This window comes from Danio rerio, chromosome 6 (assembly GCF_049306965.1).
Source record: "Danio rerio strain Tuebingen ecotype United States chromosome 6, GRCz12tu, whole genome shotgun sequence".
Taxonomy (NCBI): Eukaryota; Metazoa; Chordata; class Actinopteri; order Cypriniformes; family Danionidae; genus Danio; species Danio rerio.
Window position 1 is genome coordinate 39,691,286 of NC_133181.1, and position 14,346 is coordinate 39,705,631.

General features: G+C 34.9%; 1 protein-coding gene across 11 annotated transcripts in view; it reads left to right on the forward strand.

The window, feature by feature from the left end:
* The window catches only part of negr1 (neuronal growth regulator 1), a 349,508-nt gene that overhangs the window by 190,475 nt on the left and 144,687 nt on the right, over positions 1-14,346 (forward strand).

Genomic DNA, 14,346 nt, shown 5'->3' on the forward strand with positions numbered 1-14,346 from the left:
GCTATGAATACTTTCTGGATGCACTGTATTTCTTATGTCTGTGAAGCAAGTATTCGCTGAGATTCCAGTGCATTTGTTGACCACCAAACTGTGGTAAAAGCACTTGTCTGATCCGAGCTTCCCCATGGAGAAACGTCAGTCTATATTCATCGCTGATTGGCTCCTGTGCAAGTGGCCGGGGCTTTATTTGCCATATTGACTGTTACACTTCTCCCCATTCAAAACTATACAAGTGACACATCCTGTGTAGAGTCTTTGATGAAACATGCCTAAAGCTATGTATTTTACATTTTGTGAAAATATTATACCTGATAATTTTTTAGATGGCCCACATTGACTCAAACTGTAAAATCATTGTAATGTTGGCTGGATTTATGTTTATTAATCCAGTCAACACTAACCATTCTGAACTGTTCATTTAGATTTAATATATGTCTTCGTAGCTAGGCCCAGGCAAGAATACTAGTTCAACTTTTATATGTGTGTGCGTGCGTGCGTGTGTGTGTGTATATTGTATATATTGTGAAAGCTGGAATATCATTTGTACATATTAAGCAGGCCAGATTTGAACATGGGTTTTTGTGTGAGCTGCTGAATTTCATGTGCGCAGCCAGGCTTTTTGCATGATTACGAAACTTAATGTAATTTTACAGGCAGCTGTTCCCATTTAAAAGGTGATGTGTGTAATTGTTTTGATGTTAAAATACTTTCTTCTATCCCAGCTTAATATGCAGAGACAACTATAAGTAAGCCATTTATCGCTTGATTTCCTTGAAAAATGTATACACTGTGGCATTATCAAAACGTTATTGGTATGCTTGTTTGAGGAAACCACAATATCAGCCCAACCAATGGAGTGAGACAAGGCATGGCTCAATTTGCTTGACAAGTATCGTACAGAAATAATGTTCATGATTTTTACTTTGACTCTTAAGGCCTGCTGAAATCTAGTATTACTGTACATTGTGTTCTATTGAATCACAAGTGAACAAGGGAGACACGTTACTGTTTACGCCTAGTGTTTAATCAATCCATTTTGTCCACTTCTATGATAAGGTCTATGGGCAGGTGTATATTGTATAGTTTTTTCTGACCTTTTAACCTAGTATTACAAAATAAGCTGATGTAGTTTACATATGAACTGTAAAACTAGACAATACAAATAATATAGACAGGGATAACATTTGAGAGTGCTGATGATACACATAATTAGCAATATTTAGCATTATTACAAGATTTGTCTATTTAGGATACACATTTGACAGCTTAAAGTGTTAGTTTACCCAAGCATACAAATTAATACAAATTCTGTTAATTATTTACCCTCATGTCCTTCGAAAGTTTAGAAAAACAAAAACACAAGCATTGTCAAAACATTCTATGTTACTTCAGTAATCATATAACACTCCATGAACAATTTTCTGGAACTTTCTAGTAAAATTGCTGAATATGAAGGATGAGAGAACTCTCTGATTTCATCAGAAATAACTTAATTTGTGTTAACAAGATGAATGAAGGTCTCAGGGGATTGAAAACTAATTCTTTAAGCTGAGAGTTGGGAATCTGGTGTAAATTTGGTTTCAATAAGTGCATGGACCATAAGCTGCCTTTTTTTTTTTTTTTTTTTTTTTTTTTTTGTTACTGTGAAATGAGTGGATGTAGTAAAGTATGCTTTTACAGTAAATACAGAAAGATCAGGAAAAGGGTTTTGGGAGAGTTGTTAACACCCTAACAGACACCTCCTCTTTACCATTTCTGTTTGTTGTCAAAAAGGACAGTTGGTAAGGCATGACTAACATGTTAACTAAGTATGTAATTTGAGAATTTTGCTGAAAACAAAAGGGAATTGCAAATTTTCAAGTTTCATTTAAAGATTAGAAGGACAAACACTTTTTTAAATGACATGCACAGATGATTTCCAGAGATGGGTTGCGGCTGGAAGGGCATCCGCTGCGTAAAAATGTGCTGGATAAGTTGGTGGTTCATTCTGCTGTGGCGGCCCCAAATTAATAAAGGGACTAAGCCGACAAGAAAATTAATGAATGAATGCACAGATAAATTGTTCATCACAAAACTAGCAATGTGCGCTAACAAAAACAGTATGGTTAGTTTCGATTTCATGTGTACTTTAACAAAAACAGTACCTTCTGTAATAAATGCTACATACACATATTTTCATACATTTAAAGATAACAATAACTAGACTGTATAAAAAGTAGCTATTTGACTGTTGATAATCAGTAATGTCAAATCATTATTGCAAATAAAAACGGACAACTAAAATGAACAAGCAAAACAGAAATTGTCTTTTTTATTCTCATCTATTCAACATGAAGGATGTGGGACGTTCTTCTAGAAATTTTTATTTTCACTTATAGAAAAGTGACAGGGCCTGAACTTTTAAGCTAGTCCTCTTCAAAAAATCATACAAAAGCAAGCAAATAATCATACAATGATAGAATGCATCCTTGATCACTGTCAGCTTCTTTTCTGTCAAATGATGTCAGTTCCTCAAAGTCATAGTTAAATTTAATGCAAATGTGACAGGACTGACAGAAACTGGGACCATTGTAAAATTATTTGTGGAATTTATTTATAAGTTCATGTTTTTAATTAATTCATGTGAAAGATAACAACTTAAACTTGCTGTTTCTTTCTAAATAACAGTTTTTAGCATGAAACTATTAGCAAAAACTATTAAAGCTGTAGGTTCAATTGGGCCACGGACAGTTACAGGATTTGTAAATTTGTAAAGTGTTTTTAATGAAGAAAAAAAATTCTGAGAACCAAATTAATGACATATTCCTCTACAGAACAACTCACAAAAATCAACCAACAGTCCATTTTAGAATTTATTTTGGGATGAAATAATTTTTTATTTACTAAATTTATGTTTTTATTTCAAGGACAGATGATGTATTGTGTCTTTCTTAAGGTTCTTAAGATCTACCTTTTTTAAATGTGTTTTGTTTTTAATGTGAGTGTGTATAAGAATTACGTCACTTATAGCGGAGAATAGATGGTGAGTTGTGGTTGTTCACATGCTTTGACAACAGACAGTTGAATGGAATTTTGACTACCTATAAAAGTGTTTAAAAGCAAAAAGCAATTTACCTCTGCATTTAACATCATCAGTTTAAGATCAGATAAACTAAACCCTTCTTAATACCAGGTGCAAACAGAGAATAAGGATCTTCAGATGATATGCAGATGATAATATGCTTAAGTAGCAAACATTAGATGATGCTTTATGTTGTCATCACAGTAGTTACTGATCTAATTTCCTCATCAAACCAATCACCTCTCGCTCTTTCTCTCTCTCTCCGTGAGATGGAATGGGTGCTTCTTTAATCAGATCTCTTTAATCACAGATATCATCAACCATCGTTATGAGCTCTAAACATATTTTTTTAAAACTTCAAATTAAGAAATATGCCCTGAGGCCTCTGCGCTCCCAAGGGCTCTACATTTTCATGTTCTAAACACCTGAGATAACATCAAGAATACACGCAGACATACAAAAAATCTCTTTGGGAGTGTCATTTTTTTTTTTTTTCCAAGCTGTGCGAAAGATTAAGGTCAGTAAGCAGTGTGATCTTTTTGACAAGAGATCTTAAGGTGCGATTTCAAAAGCTGCATTGCCCCCAAAGTTTCATTATTTTATTTTATTTTTTGAGGATCCAGCCAGAGCAGGACTAGTCAAACAATCGACATTAATAAGTCCCGTCTTACATCCTGTCCGCTCTGACAACACTAATTTGTATGCGAGGGATTGGCAGACACTTTTGTCTGAGCTGCTTTGAGAAAAGAGGATTAGCGAGTTTGCATTGCTTTCGTTTTTATAGTGTTTTACTGTCACAGAGCCTTTTGAGCGTTTCTCTGTTACTCTGTTCCTCTCCCAGCGAGAGTAAAATAGGAGTATTAAAAACCTTGACTTTCCTCATTCATGTGTGTTTTGCGTTCTTGCGGCGGGGGAGACTTTTTTTTATTATTATTCCCAGAGATATGTTTGCTACCCTGGGTTGTTTATTTCTTACGGCTGTACATGTTTTCCATGAGATTAGTTTTTGATAGTGTGTCCTTTCTTTTCTTTGTTGACATTTGGATGATTGAAGTGGGTTTATTCTTTAGATGAATAGCAGGTCTTTTGGAGCGCTGAGGCAGAGGTGTCGCTCACAGTCTGGGGAAAGAAGAGGGAAAACTGTTTCACTTAAGAGACCTTATTTTACAGTCGCATATCAGTGGCATGAACTCACAATCTATTGATAGAAAGACTGGCATTTTGACTGCGGTCACATTTTGACTCTTTTTTTTTTTTGACTACTTCAAGGGTTAATCTCAATTACATGTATTCAAATAACTATAATTGGATTTTTCGATCATCCTGAGAGAAGAGCGTAATTTGTTTTTGTCTTGTATTGGTTTCTTTCGATGCCTTTAATGAAAGGACCCTGTGGGTGGTGGATTTGTTTGGATGCTATGTTCATGGACTCTCTTGAAAAATGTGAAACTATTGGAGTTTTGCTTCATGGCCGAGCCAAACAATAAGAAAAAAAAAACTGTGGTGTAATTGTCTCACAATTAGCTGAATTTCACTTCATCGGAAAATAAATGAGAGAAAATTGAAGTGGCAAAGCTTCATTTGTCTGTTATTCTATTATTTTAAGTTAAGTTTAAAGAGTCTTGTCTGTAGAGATTGTATAACTTGAGGTTTTATTTACTAAGGAACGATTTGATACTTTTCAAAGCTTGAGAAAAGTTTTCTTTAGCCATACAGTAAGTTGAAATCTATAGACTTTTATGCATGACTTTTATTCAGATTGAAACGTTTTAAAAATTAAAACATTTATAAAATCAATAAAGGACATTTATTAGACATTATTAGACAATTTTTTTATTTTATTATTGTGGTTCAGCATATATTTGGTAAATTATATTTGGATTATATTTTTGTTGGTTTGCATTAGGGCTGTCACAATATCACCTTTTTATCGTGGCCAAAATATGAAATCTTTGTTAGATCAAACTCTCCACGCCACATAAATAAAATCCAGCCCCGGACCCCAGATCTTCAGTCAGTTTCTCCAGGTATCTGGACAACTAGTCAGTAAAGTTTCCAATACCCAAACCTGTTAACCAGTATTCAACTGAATTAACAGTCTACGAAAATCTGGACTTTACTAGAATTTATTTGTTAAGCGGCTTTGACGCAATCTGCCTTGTAAAAGCACTATAGAAATCAACATGAATTGAATTGAATTGAATCTACTATCAATAGGATTTCTGAAAAGCCCTACTTCCACACTATACCGCTGAAAACGCACATCACGTGACCACACACACAAACACACACACTCTAGCCCCTTTCACACAGTGATACCAGTAGATATCCGAAAAATTTCCAGAACGACTTTACCGGTAAATTTTAAAAAGCACTGTTCACACATGAAAGAACGTCACAGGATTTTTTCAGAAAACACCATTCACACAACAATTCCAAAACACTGGTAAATTCTGACATCATTAACCAGAATTGACCTCGGCTGCACTTGTATTTGTAAACATTTGACTACATTACAAGATCTGTAGATGGATAAGTATTGTGAACAACTTCGATGAAAACATATAGAGAAACACTGTCGCGTGTCGAGATGTACATAATATGTGTGTGCTGATGCTCACCGGCTGCTTCATGTGCACACGCGTCAGAACTTGAAGGTAAACAAACAACGGCTTATCATAAGCATTTGATCGATATTTTTTACACAGTTGGCTTTAGGAAGGAACATAAAACGTTATCTGACTAACATCCAGCAGCTAAATGTGTTTGGAAATATATTCACAGGCTTTTGTTCTCATAAACCGCATGGACGTGAATGCGTCTGAATGTTCTGATTGGCTAAAGTAGACGTCTTACGTCAGCTCGTTCTAGACGTAAACGCGCTCTTTCCGGCAATCTTCCTTCTGCGTTCACACAGAGCAGCATTCCGGCAAATTACCGGTAATGTTACAACTTTTCTTTCCAGAAAGTAGCCGGAACAAATTTACCGGTATTTAAAAAAGGGCCCGTTCACACATACAGACCCCTATAAAGGTCTGTATGTGTGTAAGGGGTTTTAGTCATGCGCTGCAACACACGTGTATGAGTTCGTATGGGCAACACCGCCCAACAATGCACCAACTATTTCAGCATATGCTTAACGTAGAGGATGACCTTCCAGCTGCAACCCAATACTAAGAAACACCCAAAAATTCACACACACACACACACACATACTCACACACACACACACACTCAAACACTATGGCCGATTTAGTTTATCCAATTCACCTATAGCGCATGTCTTTGGATTGTGGGGGAAACCGGAGCACCCGGAGGAAAACCACACAAACAAGGGCCCAGCCAGGTCTCAAACCAGCGACCTTTTTGCTGTGTGGCGACAGTGCTAACGCCTGAGGCATGTGTTTTGTTAATAAGCCTTATTTTGTTAACATTCAAAGCACTTTTTGGTTTAACTCCTACAGTTTTCTTTTCTGCCTATTTATGCTGTTACCACCAACAAATGTGTCAAACACAGAGGAATGAAAAGTTCATACTGAAGTGGCTGTATAAATAATTACAGAATTATAAAACAGCCACTTCAGGAAAATGAACTGAATTCATTTCCTTTATTTAAGTCAGCGTGACTTTTTTTTTACCATCACACAATAGTCTGACAGTGAAAGCGGCGGCTACTGTAGAATACCTAGAAGGTTTACCTCACTCTGTTTTTGAAAGAGCATATTAATTGACAGTGAACCACCACAAAATTGGATTTTCATTATGATGGGAGAACTGACACTTTCAAAAATGCTTGTGAACATTTTATCATTAGTTTCTTGGCAGAAGGCAATTTGGCTGCACCCTGGAGATTAACAATACCTCAAACACTACAAATCTTATTCATGAACATAACTTATTTGAAGCGCTTTGTCAGCTCAGTAATGCAGGGATAGGACTCTTTGCTGAGAGGAGTGGGACATTCAGACGAATGCTGGAACAGACTGAATTTCGTGACTTTACACATAAGAGAATCTGTTGTCATTCAGGACAAGTGCCTTAAAGGTACTTGTCGCTGTGATCAAGGGGTCAGGGTTTGTCTGGTTAGCATAGCCCTTTTAGCCCCTGCTGGTAGATGCCACAACCATCTGGCAGGAAAAAGCATTTCTCTTTTGACAGCTGTTCAGAAAAAAACTGTATTCTGACCGAATAAAACAGATAGAGTGCATTGTGTCATACAGTATGTTATGTTATGTAATAATGAAATAAAACCAAATCAACGTCAACAGACGTCATTTTATTTGGCATGGAACATTCTTAAAGGGATAGTTCACTTAAAAATAAAACTCCTGTTATCGTTTACTTACCGTCCATTTGTTTCAACCTGTTTCATTTTTGTATTGAACACAAAAGAAGATGTTCTGAAGAATGTTGGAATCTGGTAGCCTTTGACTTTAAAATATCTTCATTTTGGTTTAACAGAAAAAAGAAACTTAAGATTAAGAATTTCATTTTTAATCTTTTATTTTATGGACTTTGTCTTTAAGAACTTATAACAAAATTTATGAAGACTGAACTATTCTAGATGAAATATCAGTTGTTGGTTTGGCAGGGTCATCAGTTTTTAAGGTACATTCTAAAAATGCTAGATTGTTTCAACTCAAATTATTGCTTTTTCATACACTATGTACTTATGCACTACATATTCAACAGCATAGTATATGAATGTTGTGCCATCCCAAATGGAACACTACCTTTTTTTTTTTACTAAGCTGGGATTCAAACCATTTCCCAGATGACGTTTGATGGTTGCCAAATTAGTGAAATAAATGACCAAACTACCAAATAATACCTGCCATGAGTATAACCGCATTCACCATCGGGAGGCACTATAATCACTCTCATAGGAGAATTTTGATTTCACAATCCAAAATAAATGAAGTAATTTAACATTAGTGCCCGATAGCTCCGCTTCTTCCGTTAGAGGTGAGCAAAGCAGCGGCCATTGAGTGCGTGATGAGTCCAGCATTTCACACTTAATTTTAACGGTTGAAGAAGCGCATCATCTAAAGTGCACTTATTCTTTTTAGAGTTTTTTTTGTGTGAATGTTCTAGTTACACTATTTATACTGCAAAATGGTGTAGAATAGTGCATAAGTATGCAATTTGGGATGCACCTTATGTTATCCAAAAAAATACTGAATATGGACAAACCTTATCTCAGGATAAAATGTTTTAATTACTTACTTTTAACAAAACTTGGCATTTTGATCAACTCAGCATTTTTAGAGTGTAACTTTAACAGAGTTAATAGTATAATACTTATGGTAAATCTTAATTAGAACATAGCCAGTAAAATAGTCAGAGCTAGTATAATTTAATTGTTCAAAAACTATAAAAAATGCTTGGTTGTTGTAAACCAAAATGAACAAACCCAACCGTTGGGTTAAAAACTGTAATAATTTATTAAAAATTATTAAATAAATGAAAGCTCTCCAACAATCCCAACCTCATAGAGTTATAGTTGGGTCTCATCTACCATTCCCTTAAAGAGTCAATTGCTCCATGCCATGGTGCATTTGCTATTTACATGGTGGATTTTGTAAGTGGAAAAACTGAATGCTTCACTAGCGAAAAAAACAAAAACTGTTAAACAGACCATCTGCAGCACAAGGATAAAGAATGAGCCTTCTCCATTCGGCCTCTTTACTTTCTCTTTACTCCTTTACTTTCATGGAGTAAGAAAACTGAAGACATCCATTAGCCTACATATTTGATTTTGTTTAAGTGCAAAGATTTGTTTGAAAACTATTTCTAAATTCAGCTCTAATTTCCAGCAAACCAATAAATGAACAATAATAACGAAGTGTGGTTAAAAAACTGAGTTCTATCCAAATACATGTGATGCAAAGGTCTCCAAACCTCGACAGGTGGACAAATCTAAACTTGTTTTCATTAAAACAACTATTACCATGCATAATAAATACAACTAATAATAATAACATTATACAAAAGCAAATTTTCATAAATAAACAGGCTAAAGCAGGCCTTTTTTATATTAAAATAATAATTTTTGTAACATTTAAATCAATTAATTGTTTTCATATGTAAAGATATCTGTGTATTTCTGTACATCCTGTGTGTATTAGGCAATTTGTACGTGTTTTAGACTCACATGCTTCTAACTAACTTGTTCTTTAAATTTCAAAATCTCTGCGCTAGACTTTAGACCAGCTTTTTGTTGGTCAATGTTGCGGTCTATTTTAATTTTTCATAATAGCGCAAACATCCCACCAGCAATTCGCCACTCTAATGTCTCTTCTTGTACATTGGGTGAGCTACTCCTTATCCACTTGTTACGTCCTGACGTATGGAATGCTGTTTCCGAGTTCAAGCCGCTGAATTGAATTGAGAAAATATTTGTTTATGTCATATCACACATTAAAGTGAATTTTAAATTAAATAGTGTACACAACAGTCTCTAAAGCTGCATCACAGACACCAATATTTTAACAATTTATAAAAAATATATCACTTTCTGGCCTTCAGACATTAGGCATGACCAGGGGTGTAGCAACCGGGGGGACGGGGGGATATGTCCCTCTCAATTGTAGAGACAAACCATTTACAAACAGATGATTAATAATAAAATTAACGTAAATTTTTGGATCTCATTCAGCTGTCTCCCCCACTTTTAAAATGTCCACTACACCCCTCGGCATGAATATTTATATATACATATTGCGATCGTGATTTTCCAAAGTATTACATTGCTTTGTAAATGTTTATTATTACCATTTGTTAAATCTTCCCATAAAGTTTGATAAAGTGCTTGGACCTGTAAGCCTATTCATGTGACGTCACACTTAACAAGCAGATAAGGCAGTGAGAACAAACATTATTAATTTACAGAAATTCGCAAGCTGGTAGATTGGTCAATTAGTAACCTTATGTCAATTAACCTTGTGTTAATTTGATTTAATTTAAGAAGCAACCTTCATTACATTTGCATAATGTTACGAGATTAATATAAAAATTTTAAATACCCTACATATATGATACTAATTATAAAACTAAAAGAGGGTTATATTGAGGGTGAGCCCACTATATGACATCGTTATTGCCCTCAATATTTTAAGAATGATTGATAATATCGATAAAAGTAATGTTTTTGTTTCTGGTAAATAAAATGATGCATCCTCTCTTATTTTTTCGTCTTCTGGTCCTCTTATGTTTTATACTATCAACTATCGGTTCACAAGCATCCCAGAAATGTTTTATCATACATTTTATTTGTAAGAATTTGTTTTACATTATGTCTATTTTGGTGAACGTTTACCTCAGTCTGTAAATATATTTACTCTATTCTGTAATATATTCACATCCTTTCAATTCTCTGCACAAACCCCTGTAAGTATTTAAGCAATTTAGACCTCCACGGCTTTGATAATCCATATCAAATCATTCTTCACACGCATTCGAGATCTTTCTAATCATTCGTGCAAGGTTTACGTACAGCTTGCAAGCTTAAATGTTACTTTCACCCACAAACGCGCCTAGCGAAAATGGACCTCTGTGTTGTTTCTCCAGCTGCAGTCTTGATTTTTCCCAGCGGTGGATGTATTTCTGACAGGGCTGCAATGTAATTTGCACCACGGCTGCCAGAGGGGGTCGTAAGGAGGGTCAATATCCCAGCCTAATTTGTCAGGAATCATCAAGTAAAGCTGATCAATAATTTTTGACCCCTCGCAGAAAGACTCAAACACAAAGGTATAAAGCACTTCCTGGCCTGAAGCGATGGGAGTTTGACAGCATCCGTATCAAGCTAAAGTGCATGTGTCACTGTGGGGAGTTTGGTATTTATGCAGTGCTGTAAGTCCCACAGATAGTGTCAGAGTGCCTGAAAGGATAGAGCAACGGAAGAAAGGATAGACTGGATTTGATGGTGATAACATTTGAAGGTTTGTGTGCAAGGAAATGCTTGTTTGTGAGAGTCATTGTAGCTGTTGTAGAGACAGTCTAGCGCTAGCGGTCCTGTCAATCAGTGTGGCCTACGGACCTGGCTACATGAATTTTGTATTGAAACAAACAGCAACAGAAATAGATAACTCTTGAGGTACCACGTTTCATCTTTTATGAGATACAGTGTCTGACCTGGAAAGCTTCTGGAGTCCAAACACTAATGGTCTGATATCTGATATAAAAGAATACTAGGCAAATGTTCAACGGTAATGTAAGTTTTAGCTTATCTTGAGCACACAGTTTGTTTGCCTGTGGTAATGGTTTGTTGCATTATGTAGCTAAAAGCACCATTTCCCCTGTCCAGCCGTGCTGCAGTGAGAATTGTTTGCAAAAAAAAAAAAAAAACAATTTAGAGAGTAGATGAAGAATAGAAAGGAATAATACATATATTAAATAGATTTTCAGTATTCTGCAGCTCTTCGAACTGCATAATACAACCAGTGCTCTGAAACTATTCAGCTTACTTATGGACACTGTGGCTTTCATCCACATTTTTCCAAGGCTTTGCACAATAAGAGTTTCATTCTCAGGTTACTGACTCATATTTTATATGTTGGAGTTTGAAATCTCTAAATCTCTGTGCTTTTTTGCTAATGATAATAGTAAATTGTCAGTACAGTAAAAGAAAAATAAAACAGTAAATTTGGACACTTCCTAGGAGATACACAAATCATAAGATGTTAATATTAGGTTAGATTTAGGTCACTAGCATCTAAGTACAATGTTATTTCGATGTCCAATATTGATGTGAAATGATCTTGATATTTTGTTGATTTTAAGTTGTGTCGGAAAGTGACCAAAGTCCAATATCGAGCCAACATCTTAAGCCAACGTGATATTGACATCAAATACTGACATTTATTTGTCAAGTGTGACAACTAAAATCTAATTTCTGATAGATTTCATAGTGGTAACGTCCACACAGTGTCAAGCTGTAACATTATTAGATGTTGATATTTTGTTATTTTTAGGTTGCGTTGGAAAGTAACCAAAATGCGATGTCTGTCCGACATTAGACATTGACGTTAGCCTGATGTTGGGTTCTGACTTTAACACGATTTTTATTTCCAAACAAAATACAATGTCCCACGGCATTGGGGTACAAGTCAACGTCAATGACATGTTGAAATCATGTGCATTCTGGGTTAAGGGGGCGTCTTAACAGTTTTATCTGTATATAATTATTGAGATAAAAAAAGCAAAAGCTTGGGCTACAAAATAAATACACAACTGGATTAGCATCTTAAATCTGTATTATCATACAGAAGATATATACTTACAAAGGTATTTTATTATTATGGTAGTTTATTACCAAATTTGTGTAGTAAAAAAAAAGATAATAGTGAACTGTCTTTCGACAGTGCATATGTTCCATAAAACAAAATGATCTTGGTTTATTGCATGATCGTGCTTAGGAAGTTTTTATATTGCTTTATTAATGATGCACAGTTGGTGGTGTTCTATTCTATATTACATGCTGTGTTAAATGTTATGCTTCTTTTATTTTATATGAGATAACACATTATTTTTTTCAACTAGAGTACTGAAATGTGATGCAGTGAAAGGAGTGTTCTGGCAACTGTAGCAGATATATAATCTTTTTGTAGAAAGCATAAATGTCTTAGCTGTGTCTTTTGATCATGTTAGATAATCTTTGCTTAATTAAAGATTTTAATTTAATTTTAAAAGTCTAACTATACTCCTGTCGGAGCTTGACATTGCCAGCTCATGAAAATGTTACACATTTGTTACACATAATATAGTATATCATCACCTTGGAATTACTTTTTGACATTTTTTGGTCAAACTTACATATTCATATTCTCACATACAGTATTTTCATTTAATCTACATTTTTGCTGGATTCATCATTTGTATGTATGTGTTTGTTTATTTTGCTGACATTTTAAGTTTATCAGGCTGAACGACATGAAATGCCGTTCAATCAGTCAATCAGTCTACAAAGATTTTCCAGTATTTCTCAGTTGCAATCGGGATATCACAATAATTTTCCCCGAAAAAGCCAAAGCAAAACAAACACTACCAGATTACTATGATATAAATACACCACTACAACATACAAAAGAGAGAGATCGACTTAGAGTGTCACTTACCAGTTTTATAATGATTTGAACAGCTGTAATTAGAAATTTATGCTGAGTTTTCACACCTCATAGCATTTAATATGCGGTCTCTGTCACCATCTTGTGGCGTAACGTCAACATTTTTTTGCTCTGCTCAATGACAGGCAATGCCTGCACTGAATCTCTGAAATAATAAATATTTAAAATAGCCGTTATCCTTATAAATAAACTGCGTAGTTGCAATCTAAACAACTACATTCTTGCCTAAAAAGTACATTATTTTGTCCAACAGCTGCAATATATGTCAAACTATAGTGAGTTTATTGATCTGCTGTCACTCTATGTGGGTGGAGTAATAAACAAGGGTGAAGAGGCTGTACGAGTGCTGTTATTGCAGAAGCTAACAGCCAATCAGATTTTTTGTTTCATTTCTAAATGTTTGCATCACACAAAATCTGCAAAAACTCTTGTCTGGTCCGAAGCCCTCCCCAGAGGAATTGTCATTCTATAACAATCGCTGAATTGCTCCTGTACCAGAAGGCAAGCTTTATTCATTATATACCAATCGCTGATTGGCTCCTGAACTGGAAGGCGGGCTTTATTCACCATATTGACTGTTGCAATTTTCCCCATTCAAAAGTATATGAGTGACATGTCTGATGTATTCTATAGTCTTTGATATATACTGTACTTACCAAAGGTTTGAAATATACTTGCGTTGGTAGCCGGATTGAAGCACAACATTTACCCAAATTACATAAACAGTTTAAGATATGTATTTAAAATAGCCTATGTAATATACTGATATCATCAAATAAATTATCTATGCATCAAAAGAGAAATAAATTACAGAAAAAGAAAAATAAAAACAGACAATATCTCTAAAAATGATCAAATTACAAGATTAAATGTGTTGATTAACTATTATTAATGGTCTACATACATTTTTGCAGCCAGTTGAGACCAGTGATTTCACCCTCTTCGAATACATATTTAAGTTTTTCAGCGTTGTTTAGATTACAGAATTTATTATTTGCTTTTTCTCTCGGTATCGCGGCTGTGCGCACTGTCAGCTGTGAAGCAAGCAGGAAGTAGACTTTAATAAAAGAGTAATGCAAAAAACATGCAAGCTTTAAAGTTGAATCCCGGACAATTTTAGGAGATTTAGAAACCTAGGCCATACAAACTTTTTAGGTTCCA